The 6,642-nt window shown below is 31.7% G+C and overlaps 1 non-coding gene across 1 annotated transcript; it reads left to right on the forward strand.

The window, feature by feature from the left end:
• Positions 1 to 5,726: 5,726 nt before the first annotated feature.
• On the forward strand, positions 5,727 to 5,833 carry LOC112064793 (U6 spliceosomal RNA). The gene has a single exon (XR_002891664.1). It is a non-coding gene; the product is annotated as a U6 spliceosomal RNA (small nuclear RNA).
• Positions 5,834 to 6,642: the final 809 nt, after the last annotated feature.

A 6,642-nucleotide genomic window follows, 5' to 3' on the forward strand; every position in this document is an offset into this window, starting at 1 on the left:
AATCTGATTTTTTAGCTTATCAACTAGAATCCTAATGATTATTAGAATCATAAAATATCAAGAGGGACTGTTCACTTGATTAAATTGTGAAAATTATCAATTCAATGTAAGTACTCTAATTTTTACTCATTTCATTTTTTTTTGATTATTCAAACTAAGCCATTTTTCACCTTGTGCAGCTGCTATGAAAAATAGCAACATAGTGCTAGGACATATTTGCTATAATGTAATTTGCATTTTCACTCTAACTGAGAAAATATTCTTTCATGTTTTTCTTCTTAACAAGCTATTGGCTATATGATAGGTTGTTGTTACCTAATGACTCACCTCTGAGAAAGTAATAAATTTCTCATTTATAGATGTATTTCTCAATTTTTTTAGTTAAACAGCATAAAAATGTCTTAAAACTTTTCTGTATACAACATTTAGCTGTGATTCATTTTATTTTTAAACTTATCCAGTTTACATTATTTCCAGTTTATAATTTACTAATAGTAACTTAAGATAATAAATATTTGTTAAAATTTTAAACAATCATTTAATGCAAATCTTAAATATTAAGTCTTTTTCATCTCCTTCCAGTATTTGTCCTTTATACTTTTGGTTAATACCCAAGAGATTATAATAACAACATACATTTAAGGTAAATATTTATTTTTAATACATTTGCTAAATATAAAAAGCTACATCGGTTTTTATACTTTTGTGATGCACATTTACTTCGGTGAGATACGTGAATGGTGCTTAGCTCTTAGAAATGTTTCAAAATGAAGATTCTTTAAGGCACCTTTTCCTTTGTTCCTAAAACCACTTCAAATTTCTTTTGTGAAAATATATTACGGTCTTAAGTAACTTCAGCGATTACATCATAAACAATTTAAGTAAGGTATGCTACACCTCTGAAGTAAATCTTTCTTTGTAGTTAACATAATAATAGCTAACACTTTCATAGCCCTTACTGTGCACCAAATACTTCTAAGTGCTTTAAATATATTACCACACTTTTCTTAACGACTATATAAGTTAGTGACCATTTTGAAGTTGAGGAAACCAAAGGACAAAGAGGTTAAGTAACTCAGTATTACAGAGTTTGTAAGGGGAAAAACCACTAAAACCATTCTAACCCAAGTAGTTTGGCTCTTTCTTACAGTTTGCTCTTAGTTGGTAACTATATTACTATTTTTCTTTTTCTGTCTCATATTTTTTGTATCTCATCATATTTTAATTTATTATCTCCCTGGGATAGAGAAAAACAAAGAAATCTACCATACAGTTTTTTAGTTTTAGATAAGGAAAACAATATTTCCATGCTACTAATGACAGAATTGCAAATTTTCGATGATGAGGTTAAGACTAAACAAGGACAAATGCTTATCAAGAATTTTAAACTCTGTAGGAAAAAAGGATTTAAAAACATGAAAGTGCCAAAGTCAGAAAAAATTTTACTGATAGTGATGAATTTCAGAGATACTGTGGGTTGATATGTTTTAAGGAATGGAAAAACTTAATTTCAGCAAATAAGTGAACCATAAAAATTATGTGCTTCAAAATTTTGAGGGAAATTAATCAATACAGTATTTAATGGCAAATTCTATAAAGAGAATAATAAGCTTATGTATGCAATAATGTGCATATTTTATTGAAATAATTATCACCATACACATGTATGTGTCATATATACAACAAACATTCTTCATCCAACAATATAATAAAATTTTTATGTGATCAGAGTAGATGTATTCATCTGGATAAATTATCAAAAAATCCTGAAATTAATTATTTAAGTAAATGTATTCTATTCAATTTCCTGAAAACTTCTGTATTTTATCTACTAGTGTTTTACATTAAGCTTTAATATACAATCCCTTTTAGAACCAAGATATCATAAGGGAACTTGGATACAGCAAAAACAAGTGAGTAGTTAGTCCTTGATAAAATGCTATAATTCATGTAAAATGATCTTCCCTTAAAATATCAATATATCCAGATATGATTAAACTCTTCAGAAACAGTTTGAGATATTTCATTAGATTTTTTTCCAATTATTAGAATTATTAATTATTAGATTTAATTATAATTAATTTCCAATTATTAGTCAGTTTCCATTTGTCTCAAAATATTTATTTTCTATGTGTATTATTGTGTTCAAAGTGCAGGCAAAAACCACAGCAGCTATTTTAACTTAGAAAATTTAGTATTAACAGTGCTTAATTTGATATTAATGTTTTAGTTAGGTAACTATAAAAGTAAATAAAAAAAGACTAAGGTGTTCCTTAGGAAATGGAGGACAAAGGGAAGAGTTTGGGATTCTTAAATTTTTGAAGCTTGGAAGGGGGACCTTAAAGAACTGAAGCTCAGATCTGTGAGGTGCTGTGTCTGTGCTTTGAGAAGAGGCTCCATGGCCCTGAGTCTGAGACTTCTTGGATGCTCTTCCAATAGAGAGGTGAGATCTGTGTCCCCTTTCTTTGAATCATTATTGTACTAGTAACCAAGAAAATGCATCAGAAGTGATGCTGTGTAATTTTTACGGCTAAGTCTGGGAAGCTTACTTCCCCTGTTTCTCATGGAACACTTGTGCAGCAGTCATCCGCCATGTAAAAAGTCTGTCTACACTGACACTGTCATGGTATAGAGACCACCTGTATGTATTGTAGTAAGTAGCCCAGCTGAGCTTCCAGCTGACAGCCAGCATCATTTGCTAGGAATAGAAATGAGTCATCATGGATGAAGGACCGGTGCTGCCAAGTGATGATTGCTTGATTGAAGCTTTAGCCAGTAGCTGACTGCAGTTGCACAGGGGACCCCAAGTCAAGCCCATACTGAGTCCCTGACCTACTAGTCAATTATATTTAAAAAAATGGGAATTCTATGCCTACACGACACTACATTTTGGGGGTTGTTTGTTATGTAGCAGTAAAAAAACTAGAGCAGAAGTAACAGTAAGCAACTAAAATATAATATAAAATAAAGTAACAGTAAACATACAAAAAGGCAGAAGCCCCTTCTTCCTCCTCCAACTTTGCAGCCTCCTTCAGGTGCTCCCTGTTGGCAATGCCTGGTTGGGTGGTAGCTGGTAAAGCAAAGATGTGTTTTGTAAGATTTTAGTTTCTGCATCACAAAGAAGAATATAAAATAGTAGATTCAGAGCTGAGAGACAATAGGTGGTGCTGGATATTTACATAAAGGATGAAAATGATTTCAGGCTAAAGCTAAAATTTTAATTACATTTAATAATATTTACAGTATAAATTTTGTAGGTATTAGAAATGATGCCAAAATAGAAAACTAGGATATGGGTTTGAGAAATGGCACATAGATTAATATTAAGTGAAACTAATCTGCTTAATAGAATCAGCATACATTGAGACTTAGCCATCTCTAGAATTAAACTCCATCTCTGTTACCACTGTCATGAATAATAGTTAACTCATTATTAGAACAGCTTTCAGATAATCTCATATTGTCAGTAAAAGGAATAACACACATTTAGCCTGCCTCTTGTCACTCTTGATAATCAAACCATGTTAACACTATAACTACTTGAGTTAAAAAGAAAAAAACAAAAATAAGAATCAAGACACATTACATATTTCCATTTTGCTATTCCCTCCTTAGACAGGGCTTATTATAGTGTGTTTGCTCCTATGAATATTATTGCTATCAAATTACCAATAGCATTTCCACAGAACTAGAACAAAAATATTCTGAAATTTGTATGGAAACACAAAAGACCGTGAATAGCCAAAGCAATCCTGAGAAAGAAAAACGAAGCTGAAGGAATCAGATACCCTGACTTCACTACTATACTACAAGGCTACAATAATCAAAACAGTATGGTACTGGCACAAAAAACAGAAATACAGATCAATGGAACAGGATAGAAAGCCCAGAAATAAACTCGCCACCTATGGTCAACTAATCTATGACAAAGGAGTCAAGAAAAGACAGTCTCTTCAATACATGGTGCTGGGAAAACCAGACAGCTACATGTAAAAAAAATGAAATTAGAACACTGTCTAACACCAGATACAAAAATAAACTTGAAATGGATCAAAGATTGAATTTCAATATAGGAGTTCAAAAATTTACTTCCTCCACATCTTTGTTACAATTATTGATAAACAGAAAGTTTATGTCATTAAAATCTATGAAAAAGAAAGAACTGTAAGTTAATAAGAATGCGCTTTGGTTGCATCTTCTAGATTGAAACATCACTAATATAAACTAATATAAATAACACTGCATTTTGGATTTATCGGGAAAAAGAGGAGCCAGTTAAAAAGGCATTTTGATTTTGGAAGCATATATATATCAAGAAAACAACTATTGGACAATTATATCTGATTAAAACAAAATATGAGTTCTGGGATATTAATATTATTAGTAGCCTTGGTTAAAACAGTATTAGCTATTAAATATCAGTAAAGTTAGGTAGTATTACGTGGTCATGTTATCATCAAAATTTTTTCTTTTTTTTCTTTTTGTTATTATTCTAAATGGAAAAAACAATGCAATAGTTTGAGCAAAAAATATTTTTCTCCTTATATTCAGTTCTCTGGATTTCCCCAGAGATATCCAACCATGTGTGACTAATTTTTCTTGGCAAGAGAATAAGCAAAGTTGTTGTATGTTTTAACGTAAAATTTCGTGTTGGTAAAAATCCACATTTTGGTGTGGTTCCAGACATTTCAAATTAAGCATCTTTTAAACAACAACAACATCCAATATAATAAAAACAAAAGCAACAAAAATCCATATGGTCCAGAATGGAGCAATAAAACATTTCCTTCCAGCTTTGTTTGCTTTATGCATCTATTAGCTAAATTCTTACCACACAAGAAGCACAATGCCTTTTTCATCCCTTTGTGCTTAGCAATGAGAGTAAAACTGAAAGATACACAATATTCACCCTACATTCTTTCTTTGACATTTTCTACATTAAGCTGATATGAATATAAGCAAAGACAGATGGCCGTAATCATAATGTCAAGGTATGTTTTCATTAATTCTTCTCAAAGGGAAATAATGTTGCACATTGTAGTGCGTGGGTGATGAAAATTATACACTCCTTGAACATGTCATGTAAAGCCCCATGGGCTCCAACATTTTTTGAAATGAAGCATTATCTTAACACGACTTCCTATAAATAGTTTGATATAGGAACTTTTAAAACTAAGTGATGATATAATTTTTTAAAATAAAGTTTTGATTTAATCATTGACTCTGCTGGCAATTTAAGAATCTAAAGATCTCTGGGTAAAGGTCATGTAACAATACAAATTCTTTTCAATAAAGTCATTTGTGGCATATAGTCATTTTGCATTCCCAACTGTAAAGACTTTCAGATCTGTGACTGCCTTATGTCTTTGACTACTTTACATGTTTCTATGAATAAACTTCTAGTGACAAACATGGTATTTTGTAATTTTGTAGTTGATGATGTTATTGTAGCTATTATTTTTCAGTATAAAATGGGAAAGTGGGAGACCTAATGTTTAATGAATATCTATTATCTACTATAATCACCTTGCTTATAATATTTTCCAAATTGTAATTAATTAATTGTTTTATTAGTTATAGAATATCACCAAGAGTGACCCAGATATCACTGATATTCATATCAATGATTAATTATAAACTGTTCATTTCCACCTGTTTTCTATTTAACCTCGATGAGCTTATTCTGGAGTCTACGGAAAAAGTACTCCGATAATTCCAATTCTCATGCTTGCTTCAGCAGCACACATATACTAAAATTGGAATAATACAGAAAAGATTAGCATGGCCCCTGTGCAAGGATGACATGCAAATTCATGAAGCGTTCCATATTTGGGGGCATATATCCAGACAAAACTAAATTCAAAAAGATACATGCACCCCTATGTTCATAGCAGCACTATTCACAATAGCCAAGACATGGAAACAACTTAAATGCCGTCTACAGATGAGTGGACAAAGAAGGTGTGGCACATATATACAATGGAATACTACTCAGCCATAAGAAAAAATGAAATAATGCCATTTGCAGTAACATGGATGGACCTAGAGATTATCGTACTAAGTGAAGTAAGTCAGAAAGAGAAAGATAAATACCATATGATTTCATATATATATGTGAAATCTAAAATATGACACAAGTGAACCTAACTATGAAACAGAAAGAGACTCACAGACATAGAGAATAGATTTGTGGTTGTCAAAGGGGAGGTGGGAGGGGGAGGGATGGATGGGAGTTTGGGATTAGCAGATGTAAACTATTATATATAGAATGGGTAAACAACAATGTCCTACTGGATAGCACAGGGAATTTTATTCAATATCCTGTGATAAACCATAATGGTAAAGAATTTTGTAAAGAATGTATATAGATGTATAAGTGAATTGCTTTGCTGTAAAGCAGAAATTAACACAACATTGTTAATCAACTACAATTAAAAAAATATAATAATTCCAATTCTTTCTCTTCATCTCATTGCTACACCATGACCTTTGTTGCCAGTACTCTCTTTGACAACAGACCTTTACCAGATGTTGTTATACTCCACTAGTGTCACCAAAGTTCCACACCTCTGTCAGTGGAGAAAGGTTTTCTGCAGAACTCTGTCACACATGGCCACCTGTGACCTAAGCAGCAATGTTTAT

The sequence above is a fragment of the Physeter macrocephalus genome, chromosome 13, assembly GCF_002837175.3.
Source record: "Physeter macrocephalus isolate SW-GA chromosome 13, ASM283717v5, whole genome shotgun sequence".
NCBI lineage: Eukaryota > Metazoa > Chordata > Mammalia > Artiodactyla > Physeteridae > Physeter > Physeter macrocephalus.